The sequence below is a fragment of the Monodon monoceros genome, unplaced genomic scaffold (assembly GCF_005190385.1).
Source record: "Monodon monoceros isolate NGI ecotype Baffin Bay Population unplaced genomic scaffold, NGI_Narwhal_1 Super_Scaffold_17, whole genome shotgun sequence".
Classification (NCBI taxonomy): Eukaryota; Metazoa; Chordata; class Mammalia; order Artiodactyla; family Monodontidae; genus Monodon; species Monodon monoceros.
The window spans coordinates 17,076,099-17,088,315 of record NW_021703773.1 but is presented as its reverse complement, the minus strand read 5'-3'; positions in this window follow the sequence as shown (position 1 = coordinate 17,088,315).

Genomic DNA, 12,217 nt, shown 5'->3' with positions numbered 1-12,217 from the left:
TAAATAGAGCTGAATGAACATTGTGGTACATAACTCTTTTTGAATTACGGTTTTCTCTGGGTATAAGCCCAGTAGTGGGATTTCTGGGTCATATAGTAGTTCTATTTTTAGTTTTTTAAGGAACCTCTATACTGTTCTCCATAGTGGCTGTATCAATTTACATTCCCACTGACAGTGCAAGAGAGTTCGCTTTTCTCCACACCTCTCCAACATTTATTGTTTGTAGACGTTTTCATGATGGCCATTCTGACCAGTGTGAGGTGATACTTCATTGTAGTTTTGATTTGCATTTCTCTAATGATCAGTGATGTTGAATATCCTTTCATGTATTTGTTGGCAATCTGTATATCTTCTTTGAAAAAATGTCTACTTAGGTCTTCTGCCCATTTGTTGGGTGGTTTGGTTTTTTCATATTGAGCTGCATAAGCTGCTTGTATATTTTGGAGATTAATCCTTTGTCAGTTGCTTCGTTTGCAGATATTTTCTCCAGTTCTGAGGGTTGTCTTTCCGTCTTGTTTATGGTTTCCTTTGCTGTGCAAAAGCTTTTAAGTTTCATTAGGTCTCATTTGTTTATTTTTGTTTTTATTTCCATTTCTCTAGGAGGTGGGTCAAAAAGGATCTTGCTGTGATTTATGTCATAGAGTGTTCTGCCTATGTTTTCCTCTAAGAGTTTTATAAGAGTCTGGCCTTACATTTAGGTCTTTAATCCATTTTGAGTTTATTTCTGTCTGTGGTGTTAGGGTGTGTTCTAATGTCATTCTTTTACATGTAGCTGTCCAATATTCCCAGCACCACTTCTTGAAGAGGCTGTCTTTTCTCCATTGTATATTCTTGCCTCCTTGATCAAACATAAGGTGACCATATGAGTGCGGGTTTACCTCTGGGCTTTCTATCCTGTTCCATTGATCTATATTTCTGTTTTTGTGCCAGTACCACACTGTCTTGATTACTGTAGCTTTGTGGTATAGTCTGAAGTCTGCGAGCCTGATTCCTCCAGCTCCATTTTCCTTTCTCAAGATTGCTTGGGCTATTCAGGGTCTTTTGTGTTTCCATGCAAATTGTGAAATTTTTTGTTCTAGTTCTGTGAAAAATGCCATTGGTAGTTTGATAGGGATTGCATTGAATCTGTAGGTTGCTTTGGATAGTAGAGTCATTTGCACAATATTGCTTGTTCTAATCCAAGAACATGGTATATCTCTCCAACTGTTTGTATCATCTTTAATTTCTTTCATCAGTGTCTTATAATGTTCTGCATACAGGTCTTTTGTCTCCTTAGGTAGGTTTATTCCTAGGTATGTTATTCTTTTTGTTGCAATGGTAAATGGGAGTGTTTCCTTAATTTCTCTTTCAGATTTTTCATAATTAGTGTTTAGGAATGTAAGAGATTTCTGTGCATTAATGTTGTATCCTGGTACTTTACCAAATTCATTGATTAGCTCTAGTAGTTTTTGGTAGCTTCTTTAGGATTCTCTATGTGTAGTATCGTGTCATCTGCAAACAGTGACAGTTTTACTTCTTCTTTTCCAATTCGGATTCCTTTTATTTCTTTTTCTTCTCTGATTGCTGTGGCTAAAACTTCCAAAGCTATGTTGAATAATAGTGGTGAGAGTGGGCAACCTTGTCTTGTTCCTGATCTTAGTGGAAATGGTTTCAGTTTTTCACCATTGAGGATGATGTTGGCTGTGGGTTTGTCATATATAACCTTTATTATGTTGAGGTAGGTTCCCTCTATGCCCACTTTCTGGAGGATTTTATCATAAATGTGTGTTGAATTTTGTCAAAAGCTTTTTCTGCCTCTATTGAGATGATCATATCATTTTTATACTTCAGTTTGTTACTATGGTGTATCACGTTGATTGATTTGCGTATATTGAAGAATCCTTGCATTCCTGGAATAAACCCCACTTGATCATGGTGTATGATCCTTTTAATGTGCTGTTGGATTCTGTTTGCTAGTATTTTGTTGAGGATTTTTGCATCCATGTTCATCAGTGATATTGGCCTGTAGGTTTCTTCCTTTGTGACATCTTTGTCTGGTATTGGTATCAGGGTGATTGTGGCCTCGTAGAATGAGGTTAGGAGTGTTTCTCCCTCTGCTATATTCTGGAAGAGTTTGAGAAGGATAGGTGTTAGCTCTTCTCTAAATGTTTGATAGAATTCACCTGTGAAGCCATCTGGTCCTGGGCTTTTGTTTGTTGGAAGAGTTTTAATCACAGTTTTAATTTCAGTGCTTGTGATTGGTCTGTTTATATTTTCTATTTCTTCCTGATTCAGTCTTGGCAGGTTCTGCATTTCTAAGAATTTGTCCATTTCTTCCAGGTTGTCCATTTTATTGGCATAGAGTTGCTTGTAGTAATCTCTCATGATCTTTTGTATTTCTGCAGTGTCAGTTGTTACTTCTCCTTTTTTATTTCTAATTCTATTGATTTGAGCCTTCTCCCTTTTTTTCTTGATGAGTCTGGCTAATGGTTTATCAATTTTGTTTATCTTCTCAAAGAACCAGCTTTTAGTTTTATTCATCTTTGCTATCGTTTTCTTCATTTCTTTTTCATTTATTTCTGATCTGATCTTTATGATTTTTTTCCTTCTGCTAACCTTGGTTTTTTTTTTGTTCTTCTTTCTCTAATTGCTTTAGGTGTAAGGTTAGGTTGTTTATTTGAGATGTTTCTTGTTTCTTGAGGTAGGATTGTATTGCTATAAACTTCCCTCTTAGAACTGCTTTTGCTGCATCCCATAGGGTTTGGGTCATTGTGTTTTCATTGTCATTTGTTTCTAGGTATTTTTTGATTTCCTCTTTGAATTCTTCAGTTATTTCTTGGTTATTTAGTAGTGTATTGTTTAGCCTCCATATGTTTGTATTTTTTACAGATTTTTTCCTGTAATTGATATCTTGTCTCATAGCATTGTGGTCAGAAAAGATACTTTATATGGTTTCAGTGTTCTTTAATTTACCAAGGCCTGATTTGTGACCCAAGATATGATCTATCCTGGAGAGTGTTCAGTGAGCACTTGAGGAGAACGTGTAATCTGCTGTTTTGGGATGGAATGTCATATAAATATCAGTTAAGTCCATTTTGTTTAATGTAACATTTAAAGTTTGTCTTTCCTTATTTGTTTTCATTTTGTATGATCTGTCCATTGGTGAAAGTGGGGTGTTAAAGTCCCCTACTGTGATTGTGTTACTGTCGATTTCCCCTTTTATGGCTGTTAGTATTTGCCTTATGTAGTGAGGTGCTCCTATGTTGGGTGCATAAATATTTACAATTGTTATATCTTCTTCTTGGATCGATCCCTTGATCATTATGTAGTGTCCTTCTTTGTCTCCTGCAATAGTCGTTGTTTTAAAGTCTATTTTGTCTGATATGAGAATTGCTACTCCAGCTTTCTTTTGATTTACATTTGCATGGAATATGTTTTTCCATCCCTTCACTTTCAGTCTGTATGTGTCCCAAGGTCTGAAGTGGGTCTCTTGTAGATAGCATATATACAGGTGTTGTTTTTGTATCCATTCAGCCAGACTATGTCTTTTGGTTGGAGCATTTAATCCATTTACATTTAAGGTAATTATAGATATGTATGTTCCTATTACCATTTTCTTAATTGTTTTGGGTTTGGTATTGTGGTCTTTTCCTTCTCCTGTGTTCCCTGCCTAGAGTAGATCCTTTAGCATTTGTTGTAAAGCTGGTTTGGTGATGCTGAATTCTCTTAGCTTTTGCTTGTCTGTAAAGGTTTTAATTTCTCCACCAATTCTGAATGAGATCCTTGTTGTGTAGAGTACTCTTGGTTGTAGGTTTTTCTGTTTCATCACTTTAAATATGTCCTGCCTCTGCCTTCTGGCTTCCAGAGTTTTGCTGAAAGATCAGCTGTTATCCTTATGGGGATTTCCTTGTATGTTATTTGGGTTTTTTCCCTTGCTTCTTTTTATATTTTTTTCTTTGTATTTAAATTTTGATAGTTTGATTAATATGTTTCTTGGCATGTATCTCCTTGAATTACCCTGTATGGGACTCTCTGCACTTCTTGGACTTCATCGACTATTTCCTTTCCCATATTAATGAAGTTTTTATCTGTAGTCTCTTCAAATATTTTTTCAGTCCCTTTCTTTTTCTTTTCTTCTTCTTGGACCCCCATAATTTGAATGTTGCCTGTGTTTGATGTTGTCCCAGAGGTCTCTGAGACTGTCCTCAATTCTTTTCATTCTTTTTTCTTTATTCTGCTCTGCAGTAGTTATTTCCACTATTTTGTCCTCCAGGTCACTTATCCGTTCTTCTGCCTCAGTTATTCTGCTATTGATTCCTTCTAGAGAATGTTTAATTTCATTTATGGTGTTGTTCATCATTGTTTGTTTGCTCTTTAGTTCTTCTAGGTCCTTGTTAAACATTTATTTTCTCCATTCTATTTCTAAGATTTTGAATCATCTTTACTATCATTACTCTGAATTCTTTCTCAGGTAGACTGCCTGTTTCTTCTTCATTTGTTTGTTTGGTGGGTGTTTACCTTGCTCCTTCATCTGTTGTGTGTTTCTCTGTCTTCTCATTTTGCTTAACTTACTGTGTTTGGGGTCTCCTTTTCACAGGCTGCACGTTCGTAGTTCCCATTGTTTTTGGTGTCTGCCCCCAGTGGGTAAGGTTGGTTCAGTGGGTTGTGTAGGCTTCCTGGTGGAGGGGACTGGTGCCTGTGTTCTGGTGGATGAGGCTGGATCGTGTCTTTCTGGTGGGCAGAACCACATCGGGTGGTGTGTTTTGGAGTGTCTGTGACCTTATGATTTTAGGAAGCCTCTCTGCTAATGGGTGGGGATGTGTTCCTGTCTTGCTAGTTGTTTGGCATAGGATGTCCAGCACTGTAGCTTGCTGGTCGTTGAGTAGAGCTGTGTGTTAAGGTTGAGATGGAAATCTCTGGGAGAGCTTTTGCTGTTTGACATTATGTGGACCTGGGATGTCTCTGGAGGACCAGTGTCTTGAACTTACCTCTCCCAACTCAGAGGCACAGGCCTGAAACCTGCCCATAGCACCAGGACCCTGTCAGCCACACAGCTCAGAAGAAAAGTTAGGGAAAAAAATGAAAGAAAAAAAAGAATATTAAAATAAAATAATTGAAAAATATTATTAAAAATAAAAACATTAAAAAATCATTAAAAATTAAAGAAAGAAACAAAGAAGAGAGCAACCAAACCAATAAACAAATCCACCAATGATAACAAGTGCTAAAAAGTATACTACAAAAAAACCCAAAACACTGGACAGACAGAACCCAGGACAAATTGTAAAAGCAAAGCTATACAGACAAAATTACACAAAGAAGCATACACATACACACTCACAAAAAGAGAAAAAGGAAATATATATATATATATAAACAAAAAGCAAATCAGTAAACAAATCTACCAATGACAATAAACTCTAAATACTAAACTGAGATAAACGTAAAACCAGAAACAAATTAGATGCAGAAAGCAAACCCCAAGTGTACAGTTGCTAACCAGTCCACCAACTTAATTTTGGGACGATTCATCGTCTATTCAGGTATTCCACAGATGCAGGGTACATAAAGTTGATTTTGGGGATTTAATCCTCTGCTCCTGAGGCTGCTGGGCGAGATTTCCCTTTCTCTTCTTTGTTCGCACAGCTCCCGGGGCTCAGCTTTGGATTTGGACCCGCCTCTGCGTGTAGGTCACCTGAGGGCATCTCTTCCCCGCTCAGACAGGACGGGGTTAAAGGAGCAGCTGATTCGGGGGCTCTGACTCACTCAGGCCTGGGGGAGGGAGGGGAATGGACGCGGGGTGAGCCTGCAGCGGCAGAGGCCGGTGTGACGTTGCACCAGTCTGAGGCGCGCTGTTTGTTCTCCTGGGGAAGTTGTCCCTGGATCACGGGACCCTGGTGGTGGCGGGCCGCACAGGCTCCCGGGAGGGGAGGTGTGGATAGTGACCTGTGCTTGCACACAGGCTTCTTGGTTGCGGCAACAGCAGCCTTAGCTAAGTCTCTTGCCTGTCTCTGGGGTCCACGCTGATAGCCGCGGCGCGCGCCTGTCTCGAGCTCGTTTAGGCGGTGCTCTGAATCCCCTCTCCTCGCACACCCCGAAACAATAGTGTCTTCCCTCTTAGGCAGGTTCAGACTCTTTCCCGGATCCCTACCGGCTAGCTGTGGTGCACTAGCCCGTTCAGGCTGTGCTCACACCGCCAACCCCAGTCCTCTCCCTGGGGCCCGACCTCCGAAGCCCAAGCCTCAGCTCCCAGCCCCTGCTCGCCCCAGCGGGTGAGCAGACAAGCCTCTTGGGCTGGTGAGTGCTGGTCGGCACTGATCCTCTGTGCGGGAATCTCTCCACTTTGCCCTCCGCACCCCTGTTGCTGCGCTCTCCTCTGTGGCTCCGCAGCTTCCCTCCACCCTACCACCCGCAGTCTCTGCCCGCAAAGGGACTTCCTAGTGTGTGGAAACCTTTCCTCCTTCACAGCTCCCTCCCAGTGGTCCAGGTCCCATCCCTATTCTTCTGTCTCTGTTTTTTCTTTTTTCTTTTGTCCTTCCCACATACGTGGAGATTTTCTTGCCTTTTGGGAGGTCTGAGGTCTTCTGCCAGCGTTCAGTAGGTGTTCTGTAGGAGTTGTTCCACATGTAGATGTACTTCTCATGTATTTGTGGAGAGGAAGGTGATCTCCACATCTTACTCCTACGCCATCTTGAAGGTCTCTGCAAAGTATCTTAATCTTAACTAACTTTGACGTATATATATATATTTTTTTCCCCAAAAGTTTTGAAATATGTCATCACTGTGTAGATCCCTGTCCATTGGGAAAGTACTCAATTCACAGACATTTTCCGTCTGGTTTCTAGGCGGTTTTCCTAGCAGTAACGCAGTATCTCCATGAATACAAAATGATTTACAGATAAACTGGAAATGCAGCTTTCCTGTTATTCTACTGACCTTTGAGAGTCAGATGCAAAATCCAATATCACAGATGACAGATTTTTATAGGATCAAGACGTGACCTGGAATTACTTTCAGTGCACTTAAGTAGGTGCACTCTGATCTAGAAAATTAAAGTTTGCTCAGATCAATGGGTTTCCATTATTTCTTGCTTGATATTTCTCTTTAAGTTCTACTTTCAGTGCATCTTATTTGTTAGAAAGGTGTTGATTTTCAATGTGTGTGGATGATGTTTAATATCTTTTCATGTCACTGAAATATGTTTAATTATATTATTCAAAGCAGAGAACTGTGTCTAAGATAAAATTGGATTCAGTTGTGCCCAATCTCTTGTTGACAGCATTCCATTAAAAAAATGTATGTATATGTGTATGTGTCTATCTACTTATACTCTTCTGAATCTATAAATCCACAGAACTTTGAAAACTATCTTAACCCCAGCAAACCATATTACAGAAAAACAATTGAAACACCATATGGCAGTATACACTAAACTTGTCATGGAAACTTCTTTCCCTTCTTCTTGCCCTAAATCCTCTAACAGTGCTTATTTACCACTTAGGTTTAGACAGCCTTCTCCATCACTTAACTGTACTTCCAAATATAATACCTTGCTTCCTGAGGCTTTCAAGAGAAGTTCTGGGCCCATGATTTTAACTCCCTGTTTGGTCCCCAGCTCCAGGGTTAGCCAGGTTAAGTTTGGCAACAGTGCTCCACAGGTATAAGTTGTAGAGCATTTATGTTCAATTATGCCATCATTTGATATGTGAGGCTGAATATAAATGAGGAATGAGAAATCCAGGTAAGTCAAGTGATGCAGGAATTCAATAGAGAATTAGGATCTGGCAAGATTGTTTCTTTGCTTTCATTTGTTTTGAGAGGATATTTAATTTTCAGGGTCTTCTCAAATTCTAAGGATCAGAGGGTAGAAAGTCTTTATACTTGGAAACTTTTAATGTGCTTCCTTGATCACAGTTGTCATGCCTTTGCAACTTTGGATCAAATTTCTGGTTTTGGTCTCAAAAAGTAGATGGATAGGAAAGGGCAGAATAGGTTAAAGAAAAATTTTAACATTGTTTTTTCTTTTGAGAAGGATTAGTGTTAGCTGCCTACATGATGTGATTTCAGACTTGTGTCTCTGAAATACTTTCTTCACTAACCCCTTGTTATCTGATATTTTCCCATTAAATTTTTTTCGAAGCTTTTAAAAAAAAATTTTATTGAAGTATAGTTGATTTACAATTTTTTAATTTAATTTTTTAAATTGTAGTTCATTTACAATACTGTGCCAATCTCTGCTGTGCAGCACAGTGACTCAGTTATACACATAGAGACATTCTTTTTCTTATATTCTTTTCCTTCATGGTTTATCACAGGATATTGAACATAGTTCCCTGTGCTATATAGTAGGACCTTGTTGTTTATCTATCCTGTATATAATAGTTTACATCTGCTAATCCCACATTCCCAGTCTTTCCCTACCACCCCCTGCCACAACCCTTGGCAACCACAAGTCTGTTCTCTATGTCCGTGAGTCTGTTGCTATTTTGTAGATAGGTTCATTTTGCCATATTTTAGATTCCACATACAAGTGATATATGGTATTTGTCATTCTCTTTCTTACTTCACTTAGTCTGATAGTCTTTAGTTTCATCCATGTTGGTACAACCCATTAACTTTCTTTTTTAATGATTTAAAGCTTTATTCACAGTTAAAATACAAATGCCTATATTTCACCCAACTAAACTTGGGCAAATGTGATAAGCTTTACAACTCCCTGCCCTCAGGCCAGGTTTTGAAAGAGTGGTAGTAGAGAGGGTGACAATAGTGGAAACCACTTACTCTCATGTTCTGACAATCAAACTTTCTCCTTAGCTGTACTAGCCATATTCCTGCCTTGTTTACTACTCCTCCACCTCTACACACCCTGCCCCCGCCTCTTTTCATCCCTCCCATCTTCCTCTGTTCCTTTCTTTCCTCTCTCCTTCCTTCCTTTTTCCCTTTTGCTTTTCCAGAAAAATTTTCAGTGTATGTCTCAGTTTTGATGCTTCTGTTTAATATTTATTTTTATTTCCCAAACGCTGTAGGCTTCTTTGATCAGCAGATCCATTTTTTTTCTTGCATCTCATGGACATTTTCTTTAATATATAAATGAACTGTTTTCCCTTCTTCCATTTATAGCATAGAATACAAGATTTCCGTAAAATGAAGAACAATTGATTTTCTTCTGCTGGATCATCATTTTCTGTCTGATATACCTATTAACTGTCTCCTAAGAGCTTCGTAATCTCTTTGTCTTTGTTCTCTGTGCTCATTTGGCCTCTATTTCTGTATTTGGCCCCATATGTTCTGTTTATGCTGTTTCAAATTTATTTATTATTTTTGTAATAGTGATGTTTTGATCTCCAATTTGTCTTTTTCTCTTTGCAATCTCATTTTTCACTTTATTCTGTTGTCTTATCCTTTCATCTTGGGTGTCTTGTTTCATTGATTTCATGTTGTCCGTGAGTTCTTCTAAAGAACAAACGACTCATGTGGAGATTTTTTCCCCTGTTTTTTGGGTAGTGTTTAAGTCCATAATTGATTCTTCCTTTTTGTCCTTTGTCTCTCTTTTTTTTTTTTTTTTTTTTTTCAGTACGTGGGCCTCTCACTGTTGTGGCCTCTCCCGCTGCGGAGCACAGGCTCCAGACGTGCAGGCTCAGCGGCCATAGCTCACGGGCCCAGCTGCTCCGCGGCATGTGGGATCCTCCCAGACCGGGGCATGAACCCACGTCTCCTGCATTGGCAGGCGGACGCTCAACCACTTCGCCACCAGGGAAGCCCTTTTTTTTTCAATTTCACTGGACTTTCCCTGATTTTGTTTGGAATTTAAATTAAGAAAAGAATTACATGTTTCTTGTAATTAGTAAACAATATGGAGGTGTATAAAGAAAATTTTTTTCTTTGCTACACTCCTCCCACCTCCCACTCCCCTGAGGCTATTATTGCTAATGGTCTTATGTGTATATGTTCATATTTTTCTTTCTGCTAATAATATTTATTAATATATATGCACACACACATATGCAACATATATGGCCTTCTGTTTCTTTCAAAAATAAGATGTAACTTCATATACATTTTGAAATTTGCTTTCTACAAATTTGCTTTTTTAAAATTTAATAATCTACAATAAATCTCCTTCCAAACCACTGATCTAACCATTTTTAAAAGTAGCTGCCTAATACTCTATTTTATGGATGTGCTAAATTTTATTTAACTATATTGCTATTCAGAATTTTTTTTGTTACTGTAAACTATACTTCAGTAGATACTAAAGTGCTATATTCTTGTATACTAATGCTTTTATACTGTTGAATTGATTTCAAAAGGGGAATTTTGAGTCAGAGGATATGTGCATTTAGTTATTGATAGACACTGTTGGATTACTTTCCCAAATGCTCATAACAGTTCAGACTTGCATCAGTATTGCATGTGAGTGAATATTTACCCATTTGCTGTCCAGTTCTGGATGTAATCGAAATTTTAATTTTTGCTAATATTATGGATGAAAATGGTACCTCATAGCTAGTTTGATTTGCATTTCTTGGGCTATAAATGAAAAGGAGCAACTTTTCAAGTGTTTTTCCAAGTGGCATTTGCTCTTCCATGAGTTGCCTCATAGTCTTTGCTCATTTTTTCTATTGAGTTGCTTGCATTTATATATAAAATGATTTTTGTTCTTTGTGTATAAATTCTTTGTCCTACATGTTGCACATATGTTTCTCCCAGTCTCTTGTATGTTTAGACTTTATGTAGTGCTTCACCTTAGTGAAAATTTCAAAAGCATAATAATTAGAAACTCCAGAGAAAAATTAACAAAATAAAAAACTATGTAAGAGACAACATGCATTTAAGGCACAGTATTTCATTCTGCAGAGAACAAGATCCATGAAGTTATAATAGTGCAAACAAAAATAAAATTAAATGAACCGTTTTCCTTTCTAGAATCTCCTCTTTTTGCATTCCTCTTTGGGCTGATTTATTTCACCCTGGGAAACCCTGTTTATCTTTTTTTTTTTTTGCTTCGCTTAGACGTCACTGTTTCTGATCCTACTGTTCCTGATGCTGTTTGGTTTACTCCTCATTTTGCAGGATGGTATCCTCAATTAAGGTGTGTGGAATGTAAAATTTAAGTGTCCTTGTATGCCTGAAAATGAAACTTTATTTTGCCTGCATAGTTAATAATTTAAGCTGGTGAGAGAATTTTAGGTTGAAAATGGTTGTTCATCTCCATTGTCTTATAACACCCAGTGATGCTTATTATAAGTTTAATGCAAGTATAATTCTTGTTTCTTTGTAGGCACCTTGTTTTTTCTCCCTGCTTAATGCCTTATGGATGAGCAAATTCTCTTTATCCTGTTCTTAAATTTACTACAAGGTGTGAAACTTAAAATTAACTTCCTAGTATTCATTAAATTCTTTCAATTTTAAGATTTATGTTTTGTTTAGCTTTTGAAAAATTTCTTGTATGGATTAAAACATTATTTACTTTCTGTTATGGACTGAATTATGTCCCCCACTTTCCCACAAATTTATGTGTTGAAGCCCTAATCTCCAATGTGAGGATAGGGCCTTTAAAGAGATAATTAAGGTTAAGTGAGGTCATGAAGGTGGGATTTTAACCTGATAAGTCTGGTGTTCTTATAAGGAGAGGAAGAGACACCAGAGATCTCTCTATTTGCCCACAGAGGAAGGCCACGTGGGAACACAACAAGAAGGCAGCTGTCTGTAAGCCAGGAAGAGATGTCTCATGAGAAACCCACACTCCCAGTTCCTTGATCTTGGACTTTGGACCTCCAGAACAGTGAGAAAATACATTTCTGTTGTTTAAGCCACCACCCAGTCTATGATATTCTATTATGCCAGCCTGAGCTGCCTAGTAAGCTTCTCTCCTCTCCATTTTCCCTGCTTCTCTTTTTCGAATTCCCAGTGGTTGGATACTATACCACCTGGAGAAATCTTCTGGGTCTTTTATATTTTCCATATCATGTTTTTTAATACCACATTTGAGAGATTCCTTTATTTTCCAATCCTTCTACTAAACTAATATTTTAGAAATAATCTTTCTCATGTCTACCAACTCTTGTTTTCTAATTGTTCCATATCATTCTCAAATTAATCTGAGTTAATAATTAAAATACTTTATAAGTTTTTTTTTTTCTCTTTTCTGGAGTTGGTATTATTTTGGTTGATATTGGGCTTTTTCTTTCATTTCCAGACAGTTTTGATCAATTATTTAGCAAAGACTTCTGAGCAC